The sequence below is a fragment of the Dendropsophus ebraccatus genome, chromosome 7 (genome assembly GCF_027789765.1).
Source record: "Dendropsophus ebraccatus isolate aDenEbr1 chromosome 7, aDenEbr1.pat, whole genome shotgun sequence".
Lineage (NCBI taxonomy): Eukaryota > Metazoa > Chordata > Amphibia > Anura > Hylidae > Dendropsophus > Dendropsophus ebraccatus.
In genome coordinates this window covers 129,274,979-129,296,916 of record NC_091460.1, presented here as the reverse complement: position 1 = coordinate 129,296,916, position 21,938 = coordinate 129,274,979, and the positions used below count along the sequence as shown (strand labels likewise).

At 46.2% G+C, this 21,938-nt stretch overlaps 2 long non-coding RNA genes across 2 annotated transcripts; one reads left to right on the top strand and one right to left on the bottom strand.

Moving 5' to 3' along the window:
• Nucleotides 1-10,475: 10,475 nt before the first annotated feature.
• LOC138797031 (uncharacterized) lies at nt 10,476-14,621 on the bottom strand. Its single transcript, XR_011363880.1, has 3 exons — nt 14,362-14,621; nt 12,813-12,873; nt 10,476-11,496 (listed from the first exon to the last, which is right to left on the bottom strand). It is a non-coding gene; the product is annotated as an uncharacterized lncRNA (long non-coding RNA).
• Nucleotides 14,622-18,568: 3,947 nt separating this feature from the next.
• On the top strand, nt 18,569-19,667 carry LOC138797030 (uncharacterized). The gene is made up of 5 exons (XR_011363879.1): nt 18,569-18,647; nt 18,755-18,839; nt 19,150-19,199; nt 19,365-19,424; nt 19,597-19,667. It is a non-coding gene; the product is annotated as an uncharacterized lncRNA (long non-coding RNA).
• Nucleotides 19,668-21,938: the final 2,271 nt, after the last annotated feature.

The window sequence follows — 21,938 nt, the reverse complement described above, 5'->3', positions numbered from 1 at the left end:
GCTCCTGAGCTTTGGTGAATCTATACCTATACATTAATATATAAAGCGTATAGCAATACTATAAATACTACATCCAGTTTTCAGCATAGTTTTTTTTTAAATAAAATAGATAGATAGATAGATAGATATAACCAAGAAATCGCAGCACATCCAAAAAGTGCATAAATTGTGTGTTGTTTATTTCATAGTAGCAAAATCAATAGGTGCAACGTTTCTGTCTCATCTCGAGACAGAAACGTTGCACCTATTGATTTTGCTACTATGAAATAAACAACACTGAATTTTTGCACTATTTGGATGTGCTGCGATTTCTTGGATATATTGAAGAGGAGACTTTATCCAATCTCCGTCGCTGGCACTCTTGCACTGGATCTTTGAGTGCACTCCAGTCTGAAACAAACATAGATAGATAGATAGATAGATAGATAGATAGATAGATAGATAGATGATAGATAGATAGATAGATAGATAATAGATAGATAGATAGATAGATAGATAGATAGATAGATAGATGATAGATAGGAGATAGATAGATAGGAAATAGATAGATAGATAGATAGATAGATAGATAGATAGATAGATAGATAGATAGATAGAAGATAGATAGATAGATAGGAGATAGATAGATAGATAGATAGGAGATAGATAGATAGATAGATAGATAGATAGATAGATAGATAGGAGATAGATAGATAGATAGATAGATAGATAGATAGGAGATAGACAGATAGATAGATAAACTGATAGACAGATAGATAGATAAACAGACAGATAGACAGACAGACAGACAGACAGACAGACAGATAGATAGATAGATAGATTAATAGATAGATAGATAGATAGATAGATAGATAGATAGATAGATAGATAGATAGATAGGAGATAGATAGATAGATAGATAGATAGATAGATAGGAAATAGATAGATAGATGACAGATAGATAGATAGATAGATAGATAGATAGATAGATAGATAGATAGGAGATAGATAGATAGATAGATAGATAGATAGGAAATAGATAGATAGATAGATAGATAGATAGATAGACAGATAGATGACAGATAGATAGATAGATAGATAGATAGATAGATAGGAGATAGATAGATAGATAGATAGATAGATAGATAGATAGACAGATAGATAGATAGATAGACAGACAGATAGATAGATAGATGATAGATAGATAGATAGATAGATAGATAGATAGATAGATAGACAGATAGATAGATAGATAGGAGATCTGGATAAAAATAGAGATTATTGCTGTAAAGCCCCTATTCCACGGGCCGACAGTGTCAGCGCTCGTTTGCTCCTCGTCCCCTGCTCACTGCCGCCGCTATTCCGCGCGGCAGTGGTTAGGGGAGTCCGGGGAGGGCCTGAGGGTGCTGATCATCCGGGCAGCCCATAGGATATAGCGGCGGTCTGCTGCCGCTGCTCCTATTACACGGAGCGATGGCAGCAGATCGTTGCTATATAAGTCGTTTGTCTTTCAACATGATGAAAGACAAACGACTTCAACGATTAGCCGACATGAACGATGTCGGCTGATCGTTGCCTCCTATTCCACCGGACGATTATCAGCCGAAACGGCCGATAATCCTTCCGTGGAATCAGGGGTGATTCTAGCCTCTCTGCTGCCCGAGGCGAACTATAGAATGACGCCCCCCCCCGTCAATCCGCCCACATTATAATCCACTACTGCCCCCCCCCCCCCCACTGCTGTCCCCAATAAACATAATGTTTGGTCCCTTTCTGCACAGAGGATGTCAGGAGAGGAGGGGGCTAATCCTATAGGAGAGGTCCCAGCAGCACAGAGGATGTCAGGAGAGGAGGGGGCTAATCCTATAGGAGAGGTCCCAGCAGCACAGAGGATGTCAGGAGATGAGGGTGCTAATCCTATAGGAGAGGTCCCAGCAGCACAGAGGATGTCAGGAGAGGAGGGTGCTAATCCTATAGGAGAAGTCCCAGCAGCACAGAGGATGTCAGGAGAGGAGGGTGCTGATCTTTTAGGACAGGTCACAGCAGCACAGAGAATGTCAGGAGAGGAGGGTGCTGATCTTTTAGGAGATGGTCCCCCTCCTCCCCCCTTATAGATGGTCCCCCTCTTCCCCCCCTTATAGATGGTCCCCCCCCCCTTATAGATGGTCCCCCTCTCCCCCCCCCTTATAGATAGTCCCCCTCTCCCCCCTCCCTTATAGATGGTCCCCCTCTCCCCCCTCCCTTATAGATGGTCCCCCTCTCCCCCCTCCCTTATAGATGGTCCCCCTCTTTCCCCTCCCTTATAGATGGTCCCCCTCCCCCCTCTTTCCCCCTTATAGATGGTCCCCCTCTCCCCTCTTTCCCCCTTTTAAATGGTCCCCCTCTTTCCCCTCCCTTATAGATGGTCCCCCTCTTCCCCCCCCCTTATAGATGGTCCCCCTCTTCCCTCTCTCCCCCCCCCTTATAGATGGTCCCCCTCTCCCCCCCCCTTATAGATGGTCCCCCTCTTCCCCCCCTTATAGATGGTCCCCTCTCCCTTATAGATGGTCCCCCTCTCCCCCTCCCTTATAGATGGTCCCCTCTCCCTTAAAGATGGTCCCCCTCCCCCCCTTATACATGGTCCCCCTCTCCCCCCTCCCTTATAGATGCCCCCTTATAGATGGTCCCCCTCTTCCCCCCCCCTTATAGATGGTCCCCCTCTTCCCCCCCCCTTATAGACAGTCCCCCTCCCGCCCCTCCCTTATAGATGGTCCCCCCCTTATAGATGGTCCCCCTCTTTCCCCCCTCCCTTATAGATGGCCCCCCCTTATAGATGGTCCCCCTCTTTCCCCCCTCCCTTATAGATGGTCCCCTTCCCCCCCCTATAGATGGTCCCCCTCTCCCCCCCCCCCTTATAGACAGTCCCCCTCCCGCCCCTCCCTTATAGATGGCCCCCCTCTTTCCCCCCCCTTATAGATGGTCCCCCCCTTATAGATGGTCCCCCTCTTTCCCCCCTCCCTTATAGATGGTCCCCTTCCCCCCCTATAGATGGTCCCCCTCTTCCCTCTCCCCCTCCCTTATAGATGGTCCCCCCTTATAGATCGTCCCCCTCTTCCCCCCCTACCTTATAGATGGTCCCCCTCTTTCCCCCCTCCCTTATAGATGGTCCCCCTCTTCCCCCCCTACCTTATAGATGGTCCCCCTCTTCCCCCCCTACCTTATATATGGTCCCCCTCTCCCCCCCCCCCCCCCCTGCACAGCAGATAAAACAAAAACAAAAAACAGCACACAACTCACCTGCCCTCCGTTCCCCCGTCGAGCCTCTCTGGTCTGGTCCCGGCTGATGTGCGGCTGCCCGGGGTGTCCCGTCCTGTCCCCGGCAGCGCGCGCATCAGAGAGCTCCCCGTGTGCCTGTGGCTGTGACTTCCGGCGCACGGGGATCTCTCTGATGCGTGCGCTGCCGGGGACAGGATGGGACACCTCCGGCAGCCGCACATCAGCCGGGGGACTAAGGCTGCATTCCCACGTTCCGTGATCCTGACGGATCACGGACGTGGAATGCATTTACCGGAGTCCCCCCGCGCCCGGACAGCATCTGTAATGAGATGCTGTGAGCGGGGGAGACTGTATTCATAAGCGCCGCGCTGTAGTAACAGCACCGCGCGGCTGATTTATTACAGCGCGGCGCTTATGAATACAGTCTCCCCCGCTCACAGCATCTCATTACAGATGCTGTCCGGGCGCAGGGGGACTCCGGTACATGGTACAATCAGTGGCGGATTATAATGTGGGCGGCCGCCCGAACCGCTCATATTATAGTCTGCCACTGAATGCCGCAGGGCCGTTTTAATATATTGGTGGGCCCAGTGCACAGCCCTCAAGAGTGGGCCCCCCCTTCCCTTTCGGCACATTGTATAATGTACTGAATTTGCCCCCACACTGTATCAAGAGCCCCAATACATACAGTAGTAACCTTATAACACTATTTCCACCATACAGTGATTATATATTACATAAAAACTGCACTCAACAAAACAGAAAGATATCACCAATGATACCATTACATAAAACCGCCACATCATGACCCCTAACACTACAATCCTATAACAGAGTGCAGTTACATCCAGTGACTCACCGGGGGCGTCTTCTCCGATCAGAGTCTGTCACCTTTTCTTTTTCTCTCCATCCAGCCTGGGCCACCTTGAAGTCTTCTCCTGGCTGTGAATCTTCTCTCCAGAATCTGCCAGACAAATATTTTAGGCTCCAACACATACAGTAGTTAGGTCCCTTGTACCTCTATACAGTAGTTACACCCCTCTGTACTCCTACATAGTTACACCCCTCTGTGCCTCCATAGTTTTAAGGTGTCCCTGTAGTATATAGCCCCTCATGTGCTCCTCCAGTTATATACAGCCCTCCTGTGCGCTCCCCCATTAGTATATAGCCCCCCTGTGCACTCTCCCCAGTAGTATATAGCCCCCCCTGTGCTCTCCCACAATAGTATATAGCTCCCCTGTGCTCCCCCATAGTATATAGCCCCCTGTGCTCCCCCATAGTATATAGCCCCCTGTGCTCCCCCATAGTATATAGCCCCCTGTGCTCCCCCATAGTATATAGCTCCCCTGTGCTCCCCAGTAGTATATAGCCCCCTGTGCTCCCCAGTAGTATATAGCTCCCCTGTGCTCCCCAGTAATATATAGCTCCCCTGTGCTCCCCCATAGTATATAGCTTCCCTGTGCTCCCCATAGTATATAGACCCCTGTGCTCCCCAGTAGTATATAGTCCCCTGTGCTCCCCCATAGTATATAGCTCCCCTGTGCTCCCCCATAGTATATAGCCCCCTGTGCTCCCCCATAGTATATAGCCCCCTGTGCTCCCCAGTAGTATATAGCCCCCTGTGCTCCCCAGTAGTATATAGCTCCCCTGTGCTCCCCAGTAGTATATAGCTCCCCTGTGCTCCCCCATAGTATATAGCTTCCCTGTGCTCCCCATAGTATATAGACCCCTGTGCTCCCCAGTAGTATATAGTCCCCTGTGCTCCCAAGTAGTATATAGCTCCCCTGTGCTCCCCCATAGTATATAGCTCCCCTGTGCTCCCCATAGTATATAGACCCCCTGTGCTCCCCATAGTATATAGACCCCTGTGCTCCCCAGTAGTATATAGTCCCCTGTGCTCCCCCATAGTATATAGCTCCCCTGTGCTCCCCAATAGTATATAGCCCCCTGTCCTCCCCCATAGTATATAGCCCCCTGTGCTCCCCCATAGTATATAGCTCCCCTGTGCTCCCCCATAGTATATAGCCCCCTGTCCTCCCCCATAGTATATAGCCCCCTGTGCTCCCCCATAGTATATAGCTCCCCTGTGCTCCCCCATAGTATATAGCCCCCTGTCCTCCCCCATAGTATATAGCCCCCTGTCCTCCCCCATAGTATATAGCTCCCTGTGCTCCCCCATAGTATATAGCCCCCTGTTCTCCCCCATAGTATATAGCCCCCTGTGCTCCCCCATAGTATATAGCTTCCCTGTGCTCCCCATAGTATATAGACCCCTGTGCTCCCCAGTAGTATATAGCCCCCTGTGCTCCCCAGTAGTATATAGCTCCCCTGTGCTCCCCAGTAGTATATAGCTCCCCTGTGCTCCCCCATAGTATATAGCTTCCCTGTGCTCCCCAGTAGTATATAGCCCCCTGTGCTCCCCAGTACTATATAGCCCCCTGTGCTCCCCCATAGTATATAGCTTCCCTGTGCTCCCCATAGTATATAGACCCCTGTGCTCCCCAGTAGTATATAGTCCCCTATGCTCCCCCATAGTATATAGCCCCCTGTGCTCCCCAATAGTATATAGCCCCCGTTCTCCCCCATAGTATATAGCCCCCGTTCTCCCCCATAGTATATAGCCCCCTGTGCCCCCCCATAGTATATAGCCCCCTGTGCCCCCCCCCATAGTATATAGCTCCTCCTCCCATATAACATTGAAAAAAACAAACACTTACTCACCTGGATCCACGCGTTCCTCTTCTCTTCCCTCCTGTGGCCGCACTTCCTGCGGTCACAAGAGGCTGCACTCCCCTTACCCTCGCGCCGACGCTCTAGTGACGTCGGGCGCTAGAGGGAGAGTGCGGCCTCTTGTGACCGCAGGAAGTGCGGCCACAAGAGGGACTGACAGGGATGGAGCCAATGGCTCTCTCTCTGTCAGTGTCGCTGCTGCTGCAGCGCTGACGCGCCGCAGCAGCAGCGGGCGGGCGGGGGCAGCGGCGGACGGGGGGGCCCTGCAGGGGGCGCCATGGAGGGGTAAGTAGATTACCCATCCATGGCGCTCCCCCCTGACAGGCTGGTGGCCGGAGCCCTGTGCGACCGCATTGGTCGCACATAGCAACGGCCGGCCTGCTCGGGGGGGCCCTTTAACCAGTGGGCCCGGTGCACGTGCACCATGTGCCCTCTGGTTAAAGCGGCCCTGGAATGCCGCCCCCATTAAGATAGCTGGTGGCGCCGCCTGAGGCAGACGACTCAGGTCGCCTCATGATTGCGGCGCCCCTGCGTGGAATAGGGCCTTAAGACTAAAGGGATAATAACTCTCCTTGAGGGAAGCATCATAAAGACCTATGGAGACTTAAAGGGGAACTCTGGGGGTGATAAAAAAACAATCAATCATAAACATAGTTTTCCCACTTACCATCCCTCCTGAGTCTGTCTCCGTCTGAATTTCCCACTGTTTGCAGGTCCCTGAAGCTCCAGTTTGTGTCTTCATTTTTTCTTTTCTTCCTGGTTTGGGCTTTCCCATAATGCACTTTGTCTCCTGTGATGTCTAACTGAATCTGTAAAACTGTTAGGTGGCTTACAGCTTGTTCAGGCAATCAGAGCTGAGCAACCTGAGTCATCCGAGAAAGGGAGGCTGGCTTAACAGGGCTTAGACCCGCCTCCCTCTTGATGATGTGATTGTCACAAAATGGCTTCCACAGAGCAGCCTGGGGTCAACAGTCATTAGGTAATGCCCCTATTCCACCAGTCGTTAAGAGGAGCAAACGAGCGCTCTCAGCGCTCGTTTGCTCCTCGTTCCCCGGATCGTTGATCGTTGCACTCTATTCCACGGGACGATTATCATTCGTTCCGTGGAATAGGGCCTTCAGAATGAGTTTACTTCACTTCCTGGTGGGAGGTTGAGGGGGGGGGGGAGAGTGGGAAGGGGGACAGATAGGTAATTGAAGCATATTACAAAGTTATATAAGTTTGTAATGTGTTTCAATTACTGGGAAAAAGCTTTTCGCTGGAGTACCCCTTTAAAGGCCATTCATGCCCCACTGGGAATTTAATACTCATGCAGGATATAGGAAGAACCAAGTACCAGCCAGAACCAGCACAAGACTAAAAAGCTGCCTTCAGGAGAATGGGCCTGGATACAAGTAAGTATAGCTTTGTTTTATAGCACGAGAATTAAAAAATAATGAATGTAAATTGCAAACATGCTTTATATCGCATATACTGTTGATTTAGATTTAGATAGTTAGAATGACAGGGACAAATATTTTGATGCCTTGTCTTGACATGGAAAAGAAATAAAAAATAACATACCCATACAGTACTTCCACCCATCTTTATATATTAAATGGTTGATAGTTGGTTGATCCCTCTAAAATCTATATACTGGTGTCACCTTTCACTGTAATCCTGCCTGTGATGATAAGGAGGATCACAGGAAAGGGATTTCTTCAGGACCGGGAGATTTCCTGATTATTTTATAATACAGGTTGTAAATAACAGATAATGATTAAATTGTAGTGCCCCGGTATGGGTGGTCTAATAAGTCTTTATACTACCTGGGTAACGTGCCTCTGTCAGGTATCACACTAAAGGGGATGAAGGACGAAGCCAGGGCCCATGTCAGGGACTAAGACACAGCCAGAGAGAGTTTTTCCAAGCAAGTAACCTGCTCTAGTATGCAATACAAAACCTTATCCACGCCTGGGAACCCTTTCCTATATTCTCAGGGCAGTAACCACAGCTAGGTACTGACCCCCAGTAAGACAAATAGCTGAAGCTGATGGGTCCTACTGATGACACACAGCTCTTCTGGGAAGCCTCCAAAAGTCTCCCAGTTGTAAGGGGCTCGTACTACTAGTTGGGCAGAAGGCGGTCAGATAACACACTATCTAAACGTGAGTACGGATATACGTGACAAGTGTCCAAGCGACCCTACACCCACCTAGCTGCCACAACAACACATAGCCACCCCGGCATACGGCAAAATCATAAGTTTAACATAAAAACTTTAATTATTTTTCTTGCTGAAGAACAGTGGGGCCTCCTAGATTAATATGGGGCCTTGGAGGTCATAAAAGGATGTAATGTACCTTCAGTCCAGATCATCAAGTGTCTTAAAAAATTTACATTGTTCATGTCTACAATAAAGATTTACTCTTGAATATTTCTTGTACTTATTTCTATTTGTAGGGTGATGATACACTGGTATTATTTCTTATTATACAAGCAGTTAATCATATAAGCCGCATTGGCGTCCAATGGTTTTACAGAGAACACGTACTGTTATTTATTGGCTGTTGTCTCTCTTCAGTAATAAAGTAATTTTTAATGCCATGTGTAGTGTGCCTTGGGTCCAGAATTTGTTTTTTTGTTTTATGGATTGGCATGTTGCTTCTGACACTTTCTTCAATTTCATTTGTTCTGATTGTAAAAGTAATGTCCGTATTTCAGTAGCTGTCATCATTCTCAGTTTGTGTATAATCAAAAGACTTAGAGCTCCTACGATAAAACCCCGCTCCGCTGAAAATCCCGCTGAATGATAAATTACCTGATCAAACGGCAAGTAATCAGAGCAGTGTGCCTGTAAAAACGACTCACATAGTGGCACATGTGGAAACACTAGATTTGATTATTGCAAGATGTCCATCACAAATTTATGTTTAAAGGGGTTATTCAGCGGAAAACTGTTTCTTTCACAACAGCTGGTTTCAGAAAGTTATATAGATTTGTAATTTATTTCTATTTAAAAATTTTAAGTTTTCTTGTACTTATCAGCTGCTGTATGTCCTGCAGGAAGTGGTGTTTTCTTTCCAGTCTGACACAGTGCTCTCTGCTGCCACCTCTGTCCGAGACAGGAACCGTCCAGAGAAGAAAAGGTTTTGAACTTCTCTGGACAGTTAAATGGTTTGGGCACTCTTGTCATAGAGTTAAAGGGAAAAGAAACTCTGCTGCTTGCAGCTGTAACCTGGGGAGGTCTACTACATACAGATATAAGAGGCTTATATTAAACTCAATGGGTGCTGCATACATCCATCACTAGTAAACCCCGTCATACAAGCAGCCACAAGCAGACAGAACTTTATAGGTTAACAACATAAAAAGGTATGTGAGGTACTAAGGTAAAGGGGTATTCCACTCAAACATAACTTTTAATATGTTACTGCCCATGGTGAGACTAACAATTCTTTCCAAATATGTTATTGTCTATTCAGCCTCCTTCCCCCAGTTCTAAGCTGCTGCTGCTTTCTGCTGAAAACACAAAGCTTGTGTGAACTTTTATCTCTGTCTCCCCCTCCTCCCCCTCCCTTCTGAGACAGCTGGTGTAAACAAGTCCCTGGCAGGCTTTATCTGCAACTTTGTAACTTCTTTGTAATGCTGGGAGGGTTACTCTGAGGTCAAGATGCTAATGGGAACCCCTTTATCTATAAGGGAGTAATATCTGGCTACTTACAAGGGGCAAGCTACCTTCTGGAGGTGACACCTATCCACCCATGTGGGGGAAAGTACCTACTGGGGGGAATCAATGTACATATAGGGGGTGGTACCTAACTACTGGAGGCCAGCTACCTTCTGGGGAGACACATATCCATCTAAAATGAATTATGTGCATAAGCCCTATTCTAACTTAATAGGGCTTGTGCACAGAACTCGCTGATATGTGGGACGTTCCCATGGCAACCTGAATATCCATAGGATTTTTAAGGATGCACAATGAAAGGTATGCTTTAAACTTTCTTGGACACTGCCAATAATACCAAGTAATGTACAGCAAAGTGTTACTATGTAACACTACACTGTCTGTAGTTCCTAAAATGAGTCAGGGTAAGAAGAAATCAAACCTGTATAACAGCAGTGGACACGGCCCAATTTAACCTTACGATAAAACAAATCATAGTTACTAGTCTTGAAATAGCAGTAAACTTTCTTACACGTCCCAGGAGACATCAGAAATGATGAGTTGTGCGTTTGTGTCCCACACAAAATTCCCCTCGTCTTGTGTTTGCTATCAAATGACGCATTATATGTCATGCACTAAAACATCGAGGAAAACTGAAGGCGGAAAGGAAATGTCTGGGATTAAAGTTTTAGGAATGCTTTCAATCCTCATAAATATACTTTTATGTCTTTGGTACCAAGTAAAATACTGTAAAGTATTGTTTTATTATATGTATAAAAGAAAATACATTTTTTTTTTTGCAAACATAAACTCTAAATAAAAATTTGCAGATTTTGTTAGTACATTGTCTAAAAATACATTTGTTTAGCAGATTTTAAAAAATCTTATGTAAAGTGACTCTGTATCCAGAATATGCCCAATATGTTATCTGGGTGTAGCTAGGTGTCCAAGATTTCCCAGTTACCTGCACTGTGCAATAGGATACGTAGGCCTTAAGTACTGGCTGCTTTGTCTTATCACAGCTAGTTCCTCTCTTGTCAGGATACTGCCTTGCTCTTTGTAGACGTGTTCCTGGTGTGGGTCAGGTGAGGGCCGGCGTCAGCACAGGGCTTACCCGGGCAAGTGCTGGGGCCCACAGCACCTCTAGGGGCCCAGAGAGGGAGAGGGGCCCGATGTTCTAATGTTCAGCCTCCTCACTGTAGTTCAAGGTGAGTGGCTGAACATCAGAAGACAGGAGCAGGACCTGCACAGAGAGAGAAAAGGGTGAAGGACCTGATCACATGTACCGAAGGTCCTCAACCTTACAATGTGGAAAGTAGCCTGACAGAGAAGAAGGGGGAAAAGACTGAGCTGTAAGTGCTGTGTGTCAGTGTCTCAGTCAATAATGTGCTTGTGTATGTTAGCAGTGTCAAGTGTGCATAGTGGATGGATGATGGGCCGTTGAGGCTCTGTCGGCCAAGGCCCGCAAAAACCTGGAGCGGCCCTGGTCACTTCAGTGACTAGACTCAACTCACTGACTTCACTTCCTCCCACACGGAGCTAACTAAATCCTCCTACAGGGGGTGAGTGTGTGTAGACAGTCAGGATAAGTATTGAGAAAGAGAGTACCTCCTATTGGTGAGCATAAAAAAAACACATGGGACAAAAAAAACTTAACCCATGACATTCCTCAGCTGTATACAAGGATACAAACACTTTGTGACAGGTGTACAGAACACTAATAGTGGGAAACCACATATGTCCTGCAGTAAGTGGTAAATTCTTTCCAGTCTGACACAGTGCTCTATGCTGCCACCTCTGTCCATGTCAGGAACTGTCCAAAGGAGTAGCAAATCCCCATGGAAAACCTCTCCTCCTCTCCATACTGGAAAGAATACGACTTCCTGAAAGACATACAGCAGCTGTTAAGTACTGGAAGACAAGATTTTTTTTTTAATTGAAGTAAATTACAAATCTTTGGCACCAGTTTGTTTAAAAGAAAACATTTTTTTCTGGAGTACCCCTTTAAGGTGTACATGGGCAGAACAATTTACCAGGCAGATAAGGTACATTTTTACTCATTCCAAATATACGTATGATAAAGGAGCCAACTTTGGAAACATCTAGCAAATGTCTGCAGTGCAGTGAACTCTGTAATGTGCCTCCGACATTGAATTTAATAATCCTGTTAGGAATATGTTACACGATCTTTCCCCTAAACCACAGACCAATGAAATTTATTGTCTGCTTTTGCTAGACCAGAACAGGCAACAGCAGTTGGGACTGTTAAGTCCATTTTATGTTTAAACCTTGTCCTATTATTTATACAGTCCAAATGATTCTCTCATTTAAAGGGCCCTCTTTAATGAGGTGGCACCCCGCTAGGAATGATGCAGAACGTTCTGTACAAACAAATGGCTTTAGTTATTCTTCTCCTAGAGCCATAGCAGACATGATCTATGGTCACAACCCTGTAATGTTTGCTATTTTATTGCACATTTTTTATTATTCTTTTTTTCTTTTATGTAACTTTGAGTGTTTATACACTTTTTTTGCCGACTGTGGGCAAGTTGCATTGTCCCTTGTACTTGTAGGTGGAATGTTCTGCAAGGTTGGAGGAGTCTGCTCAAGCTCAGCCCTTCTCCTTTGAGATGGAGAAAGCTTGTCCAGAATGTATGAATGTTGTTTAGAGGGGCGGCATGTTGCATGGAGTGGCCATACATCATACTGTCTGCTACACACTACTGACTATATTGACCCCATGACCTGCAAATGATAGCTGGACACAGACATAGAATAGAAGTTAGGACTGCAAACACTTTGCAGGTATTGTTCTATGATTTAGGGATCACTACACTACAAGTTATCACTACCTCTTTATATGGAGCACGAGGTGTAATGGTAGTGTGACCATGAATAAGACCACCAGGAGCAGTCACAATGCATTGACTCTTGTATATGTCAGGGGCTTTTATTCTTGGAAAAGCAATGAAGATTTTCACACTCGCAGAATTGGAAACTTTAAAAGTTTTTCTGTCTTGTCTTCCCCAAGGATAAAAGGTAGTGCTTGACAAGGGTGATTTATGATGGAGCTGGATTGTGTATGCACTTATTATTATATTTTCTGCACACATGACTTACTTATAATTTTCTATAGACTTGGGGGGGGGGGTTTGATTAAAAGCTTTAATGTGAGTCAGCAGTAAAGAGAGCAACTCACCCAATCTCCCTTCTCCCATAGAGTTAGGCCTTAAATTGGAATGCCAGGATCATACACGCCCCTGCGGAGAAAACAAGAAAACAATCCAGGTAAAACCAGCCTAGGCCAACAAACAAGAGCAAACAAGAAAGTAAAGAAGAGAGAGAGGGAGAGAGAGAAATTGGAGAACAAGGACCCCATTGCTGCACTAGGGGATTTTAAACTAGAGGATGGGCTGATAGACCTAGATCTACACCCAGGGCCATATTAACAGCTGCTGCCCTAAGCACTAAACCTGCAGACGTCCCCCATCTTCACGCACCAATTAGCATCATGATTTTCTATTTTCTGAACATCATATTGATGTCTGATCAGTCTTAGCCCCCCATCCCACATTTACTGTACGTCACCACATGCAGCCGAAACCAGACCCTCATGTGGTAACCAATAGGCGCATGGCCAATAATCCTGGTAAAAGCACATGACTACTGGGGGAGAAGAAATGGGAGCCTGGTTTCGTCCACATGCATTTCTCTACATGTAGAAACATTGTCTAAATCACGTTTTTTTATGGTTTTTAACGGCTTAAAACATAAACAATTTTTCACATTGAATCAATGATTAGAGCCGTCTGCATATTGTCTGAGGGAATTCTCACCACAGGATTGGTAGGTAATAGCTCCAGGCGTCACATTTACCACCGCCACACCAGACCTGACCAATACTGCCATACTGTTACTAGATAACACCGCCATACTAGACCTGACCAATACTGCCATACTGTGACTGGATAACACCGCCACACCAGATCTCACCAACACCGCCATACTGTGACTGGATAACACCGCCATGCCAGACCTGACCAACACCACCACACTGTGACTGGATAACACCGCCACACCAGACCTCACCAACACCGCCCTACTGTGACTGGATAACACCATCATACCAGACCTGACCAATACCGCCATACTGTGACTGGGTAACACCGCCATACCAGACCTGACCAATACCACCATACTGTGACTGGATAACACCACCATACCAGACCTGACCAATATCACCATACTGAGACTGGATAATACCGCCAGACCAGACCTAATACCACCATACTGTGACTGGGTAACACCGCCATACCAGACCTGACAAATACCGCCATACTGTGACTGGATAACACCGCCATACCAGACCTGACCAATACCACCATACTGTGACTGGATAACACCTCCATATCAGACCTAATACTACAATACTTTGACTGGATAACACTGCCATACCAGACCTGACCAATACTAACACTAACACCAAATTTACTGGCAAGCCTGAACAGGAGGTTGGAGACTAAAAAAGTTAAAACAAAAAAAAGTTGTTTCCTCCCCCCTGCTGCCCTACAGCCCTGTCTGGTTTGTGGACCCCTCAGAAAAATTGTGCCAGTGTTCAATAAAAACTTTTGTTTACTGCAAAGTCTTACATTATTGCAACACGACCCCCTCCTTACATAGGAATTATAGTATTTAAAGCAGTTGACCTATGTAGATAAATTACCAGCGCGGTTTACTATGATACTTACTGCAAAAAGAATGTGAAAATGACCCATTGGTGAAGGTGATTTATCTCACTAGCTGATCGGTGTTCCTGTAGCTGGATCTTTGTGCAGTCAAGCACCAGGGTGAGATTACATGGAGCGGAGAAGTAAAGTGTTTTCACCTTGAAAGGCATCAATCAGACTTCAGGAGCCGCCTGCTTCTCATACTCTTCTTGGGGTCTTATGTGCAGATGTCGTTTGTATTCCTCTCTATTAGCGCTCGTGCAGGATAACTTTATCCGTCTGCTACATTTCATGCACATAGTGTAATGGTACCGACGGAGAAAGGAGCCGAAAATACATAAATAGTTCTTTGTTTTAGAGTATCAGAAAATTAACCTTGGAATTCCAATAGCAATTTATTTGGGTTTTGGGTTGGATCTCGGTTTCCGTGTTTACTCAGGTGGGAAAGGAGTCAGCGGACGCGTTTGTAATCCCAATTAAAAAGTATTCTAAAAAACGCAGATGTTTATATTACCACATAATCCTTGGGAAGTGAAAAGTTAAAATACCAGAAGCACATGTGGAGGTGAGCCAGCAGAACAGCACCGGTGACCTTTACATAACGTATACATTCAAATATATATTCATATTCCACATTAGTGTATACAGTGCAGTGCAGTGTTCATAAAAATCGCCTGCAAATGGCACCCAGGGACTTGCTCTCTCTGCGCAGACACAGCCCATGTTGCTTTAGTGCCTAAGTGAAAGGAAGAGCCTTGGGATGGTGAGAGGCACGACTATTAAAATAGTAATAATCATAATAATAATCATATTAATAATAATAATAAAATAAAAAAACAATGATAGTGTATATACTTTTTTTTTTTTTTTTTTTACAAATTCAGGCCTTGTTCACATAGTGTATTTTTTCATTAAACAACGTCCGTTGTTTAATGCCGCTGCGGCATTACATTAGATTGCATGGAATTACGGCTGTAGTGTACACACACTGCATACACTACAGCAGGGGTTCTCTGCGGCCGCACAAAATAATTGACAGGTCTATTTTGTGCGTCTGCTATTCAGTGAACAGCGGCTGTACAACATAGCCTGCGCACGCAGTGTAAAGTTCTTTACATTGTGCTCTATGGCTAACTGGAGTGCGGGCAAACAATTCAAATAAAGTAGTGTTTATCACTTGGAAATATATATGTCTCTATATAGGACCAAGATACAGGGACCTTCCTGGCCTGATGTTACTAGACTGGTTATGCAAAAGAGGGAGGACTTCTCACAGTGACAAGCCACACCCCACATTGTCAAAGCCGAAGTGTCCTTGGAAAAACATTAAAATCTTGGTGACATTTAGTATGATGTATAGTACACAGATATCTGTGTTATACTGTTGTGCTATGTACAGTCATGGCCAAAAGTTTTGAGAATGATAAAAATATTAATTGTTACAAAGTCTACTGCTTCAGTTTTTAAAATGGCAATTTCCATATACTCCAGAATCTTATAAAGAGTGATCAGCTTAACAGCAATTACTTGCAAAGTCAATATTTGCCTAAAAAATGAACTTTATCCCCCAAAACACATCTCAACATCATTGCAGCCCTGCCTTAAAAGGAGCAGCTAACATCATTTCAGTGATTGCTCCATTAACACAGGTGTGGGTGTTGATGAGGACAGGGCTGGAGATCAATCTGTCATGATTAAGTAAGAATGACACCACTGGACACTTTAAAAGGAGGCTGGTGCTTGGCATCATTGTTTCTTTTCTGTTAACCATGGTTATCTGGTTATCATGGTTAGAACTGCAGATCCCCATAATCCAGTATCGTAGTGCAGGCACATTATAGCAGCAGTGTGTATAGCTGAGTGTGAGTGCAGGGGCATTATAGCAGGAATAGAAAGGATGGGAAACACAAGGGCTGACAGAGACTGTAGGGAGCATGAAGGAATGAGCAGAGCATATGGGCAGGGCCAGGGGCGTAACTAGAAATGGCTGGGCCCCATAGCAAACTTTTGATTGGGCCCCCCCCCCCCTCCCGCCCCCTCTCGATCGACCACTACGCCATCAACACACTCAGCTCTACACAGGTCCTGTACACCATATAAATTACAGTACAGTTATATCAGGTGACTTACAGGGGACGTCTTCTCTGAACGGAGTTCTTCCCTTTTCATTTTCTTCTCCATCTCCTTCTCCGAGCCACAAATCCACAGAATCTGCCAGAAAAACTTATTAGTCTCCTCACACTGGCACCATCCTCATCTCTCTATACTGCACATCTGCATTGGCCCCTTTACACCCTCATTTAGTGGGAAGGCTGACTCTATGTGATCCCATTTTATTATATGGCCCTCCTCTATGTCGCCCCTCCTTATAAATAGCCCCCTTATGTTGCCCCCCTTATAGAAGCCCCCCATGCTGTCCCCCTTATAGATGCCCCCCATGTTGTCCCCTAATAGATGGTCCCCTATGTTGCCCCCCCTATAGATGGCCCCTCCTATGTTGTCCTCTTATAGATGGCCTCCTCTCCCCCTATATTGTCCCTTTATAGATGTTCCCCTCTCCCCCAATGTTGTCCCTTTATAATATCCCTCTCCCCTATGTTGTGCTCCTTTTCCCTATGTTGTCCCCTTATAGATGGCCCCCTCTCCCCCTATGTTGCCCCCCCTTATAGATGTCTCTCTCCCCCCCTTCCTTATAGATGTCCCCCTCTCCCCCCCTTCCTTATAGATGGCCCTCTCCCCCCCCCTCCCTTATAGATGCCCCCTTCTCCCTCACTTATAGATGCCCCCTTCTCCCCCCCTTATAGATGTCCCTCTCCCCCCTTCCTTATAGATGTCCCCCTCTCCCCCCCTTCCTTATAGATGTCCACCCCCCCCCCCCCCCCCGGAAAGCAGGTTAAAAAAAAAAAAAAAAACTCACCTTACAACGCGCTCCCCCGTCAAGCCTTTTTCCTGTCAGTCCCCCGTCTGACGCGCGGCTGCCGGGGGTGTCGCGTCCTATCCCCGACAGCGCGCGTATCATAGAGCTCTCTGTGGGCTTGTGCTGCGGCCGCGACTTCCGGCACACAGAGAGCTCTATGATACACGCGCTGCCGGGGATAGGACGCGACACCCCCGGCAGCCGCGCATCAGACGGGGGACTGACAGGAGGACTGACTTTTCCCTATGGTTGGGGAAAGGAGTCGCCGGGTCAGGAGGAGCACGGGACCCGCGTCACGGGCCCCCTGATGCGGCGGGGCACCGTAGCAGCCGCTATGGCTGCTACAGCGGTAGTTCCGCCAGTGGGCAGGGCAGATGTGGGCACTTAGAAGGGTTACACCTATGGAGAGATTACCTCCACAGTCCTGTCCCCTGATGCAAGCCCCAGCCTAAAGTGGATCTGCTATGATTTGGATGGTGAGGGAGACTTATGAGTCACAATAGGGCCATTTTAAATATACCTGTTTGCAAAAAAAAAGTTTTACTGCCAATAAAAATAGTAAAACGTTAGAAAACCTATGTAAACATGCATATCGCTGTGTTCAGACTGACCTATAAAATAAAGAAAAAATGTCAGTTTTACCGTAAAGTGCATTATGTAAACATGGAAACCCCCTCCCCCCAAATTTGCAGAATCGCATTTTTTGACCCAAATTCACACCATAAATGATATTTTGGGGGTTCCGTCATTCATTTTATGGCAGGTTAAAAAATATCACTACAAAGTACACCTGCTCCTGAAAAAAACAAGCCCTCACATGGCCCTGTAGGTGAAAAATTAAGAGTTATGGGTCTAAGAAGACGAGGAGGAAAAAACGAAAACGCAAAAGTGACAAATGGCCCGGTCCTTAAGGTCATTTCAGGGGTTAACACATGCCAATCTCCCTTCAAGTAACCCTATGGGTATCTGATGGCAATGCCCCTTTATAGCAGCATTTCCTATGAGAGCAAAGATCTCATCATAATACAATTACATGTATGTGATATTTATATAATATTTTATTAGCCTGTTCTTGGAAATTTGGGTTATATAACATTAATGTAGTATTACATAACATTATTCTATTATTATTATAGAAGGATAATTCATATATTGACAGGTATTTGAAAAAACAAATCCAGATTTTCCCTCCATACAATCCTTCAGTCCATGCATAAGCAACTGCTAGTTATCAGTATTGTATAGGAGGATGCAGCATCATTAGCATATTGCATGTATGTATGTATGACATCATGATGATGTCACAGTGCTGAGCAGGGGTAAATACCAGCTGACACGCTGGCTGTTACCTTTGATGGGCAAAGGATGGGGACGAGAACGTCGATGGATGGTAAGCACTACAATATATTTATGTTATGTCTATGGGGCAATGGAGTGAATTTATATGGGTGAAAATTCTCCAAATAAACATCCTAAAAAATATTCTTTCTTTTTCAGGGATTTTAGAGCTGCGATTTGTATTTGTAATTATATTAATAATTCTGGTGCTGATATTCCTTGGATGGCTGATTGAGTACCTGTGGTAAGTTACTGTCGCCATGTACTGTGGGGGAGATTTATCTAAAATGGTGTAAAGTGAAACAGGCTCAGTTGCCCCTAGCAACCAATCAGATTCCAACTTTCATCCCTCACAGACCCTTTGGAAAATGAAAGGTGGAATCTGATTGGTTGCTAGGGGCAACAGAGCCAGTTTCACTTTACACCATGTTTGATAAATCTCCCCCTGTATGTTTATCTTGTCTTTGTTCTGTAATCGGAGTCACTCCTAATGGTCACTGTTGTTACTGTAGAGCACAGGGACATCTTTACAACCTTCTTCATTTCATTTTTAGTATGAAAGTCATTGCCAATAGAGAGAAGAGGGCTAAACTGCGGGCCCAAGGTAAGTTTATTTTTATAACCCATCTAACAATAGTATAACTCATCTACATGGTGTCTATGTTCCTGTCAGGAGTGGAATCCTCCACTGCTACTTGTCTTTTTTATCTATCTTATGTACAATTGCGCTATTCACACCGTAAAATAATTTACATCTCCTATTTTACAGAGAATCCTCAGAATATGGACGAGGTCATCATATGGATTCAGTCAGTGGCAGGTTAGAATGGTAAGTATATACTATAATTCATCATCATCATCATCATCAATGTAAAGAATATCATGAACATCAGCAATGTGATTTAGAACACCAACATGACCTGTTCCTAATCTTATAATCAAATCTAACCTTATGTATTGTCTGATTTATTTTTTATTTTTTATTTTAATTTTTTTTCCAGAACATACAGTCCTAAGGCAGAGGAGGGAGGAGAATAAAAAAAAAAAATTTGCAATAAAAACTTCAAAAAACCTACATATATTTGGATTTTCTGTCAAAGCTCATGAAAGATTGGCTGATACTGATCACAAGTGTATGGCCAATCTTGTAGCCGAGTGGCTAAGTATAGGTAGATACCAGGGGTGGGCTGGGCCGGTCTTCCCCAAATATAGGGCCGGGCCAGCCTGGGGGAAGAACGACACTGCAGAGCAGACTCCATTAACTGGTAGCGTTGCGGCCGCGCGGCTAATCGGAGCCTGAGGGCCGCTGCCGGACCGAGTGTCTGGCAGCTCCCTCAGTCTGACGGCGACCCTCAGTCTCCAATTAGCCGCGCGGCCGCAGCGCAGCAACACACCTGTCCCGCTTCCTCACAGCTCCTCTCCCTCATCTTCCGGTGCAGGCATCTTGGTACAGAGACGCTGTCTGTGTCGGATGTGACCTGCAGCATCCTGCATCCTGATGCCTGCGCCGAAAGATGGGAGGGGGGAATTGGCCACTATATGGGGCACTATGGGGGGGGAATTGGCTACTATATGGGGCACTTTGGGGAGGGAGGGAATTGGCCACTATATGGGGCACTATGGAGGGGGGTGATTGGCCACTAAGTGGGGCAATCTGGAGGGGGGAATTGTCCACTATATGGGGCACTATGGAGGGGGGGAATTGGCTTCTATATGGGGCACAATGGAGGGGGGGATTGGCTACTCTATGGGGCACTATGGAGGGGGGGGGATTGACCACTATATCGGGCACTATGGAGGGGAGGGGGAATTGACCAATATATGGGGCACTATGGAGGGGGGGGGGGGGATTGGCTACTATATGGGGCACTATGGAGGGGGGAGATTGGCTACTCTATGGGACACTATGGAGGGGGGTGGAATTGATGACTATATGAGGCACTATGGAGGGGGGAATTGGATACTCTATAGGGCACTATGGGGGGGGGATTGGCCCCTATATGGGGCACTATGGAGGGGAGGGATTGGCCATTATGTGGGGCAACCTTGGGGGGGGGGATTGGCCACTATATGGGGCATTATGGAGGGGGGGGAATTGACCACTATATGGGGCACTATGGAGGGGGGGAGAATAGGCCCCTATATGGGGCACTGTGGGGGGGGAAGGACAATTGGCCACTATATGGGGCACTATAGAGGGGGGGGATAGGCTACTGTATGGGGCACTATGGAGGGGGGGATTGACTACTCTATGGGGCATTATGGGGGGGATTAGCTATTATATGGGACACTATTTGTGTAAATGTGTTATAGCCCGTCTATGGGAGAGATTGCGCTCCTCCGCTGCCGCTGCTCTCCGCACAACGGAGTACATGTCACTTCCTTGAGCAGAAAGCGGTGGCGGCGGGGGACAGCGTGCTCTCCCATAGACGGGCTATAACACATTGAGGCAGGCGGAATTCCGTGGCGGAACTATGGTGTGGACATATCCTTAGTGATGTTCTGAGTTCACCTCCCCACACTGAGCCCCGAAAGAACTATGTATTCTGATCTTCCTCAAAGCGTCCAATACACCTAGGATCCTCCAACTATTACAGCTGCAGACATTACAACTCCCAGCATTTTCTGACAGTCTGAAGCCCTCAGGATATGGTGGGAGTTGTAGTACATATGAACAGACAATCCTCTAACAGCTGACACTATAGAGATTTGGTGCTGGACCTTTAGGGGCTGATGGTTGTACCAGGTTAAGAGGGGCAATATTGAACCATTAGGGTGCCTTTACACAGACAGATTTATCTGACAGATTTTTGTAGCCAAAGCCAGGAATGGATTTGAAAAGAGGAGAAATCTCAGTCTTTCCTTTATAACCTCAGTTTCTTTGTTTATAGTCTGTTCCTGGCTTTGGCTTCAAAAATCTGTCAGATAAATCTGTCTGTGTAAAGGCACCCTTAAGGTACCATGCTGCGCACCTGGAGCTAGGTTCCCTTTAATCCAATATATATATATCTTGGGATAGCTCTCATTACATACTATAAAGCATGTGAGAGGGCACTAGGTTTAAAGAAGTACTCGGGGGCTTGAGACATCTCGTCCGGAGGTGAGCCGTGGCCGTCCCGGTGTGATGCCACGGCCCACGACCGGATGGGCCGCTAGCCGGCTACTCATGGGCCAGTGCTGTGTGCTTGCCCCCCAAGCTAAAATTTGCCAGCCAGCCCCTGGTAGATACAATGCTTTATGTAGCCAGATATACCCATGCAGTCAAATATGTTCAAATTTGTCCCCTATGGTCAGCTATGCCCCCTGCTGCCAGACAGGCCTGATAGTAATTTTAACTATGTTT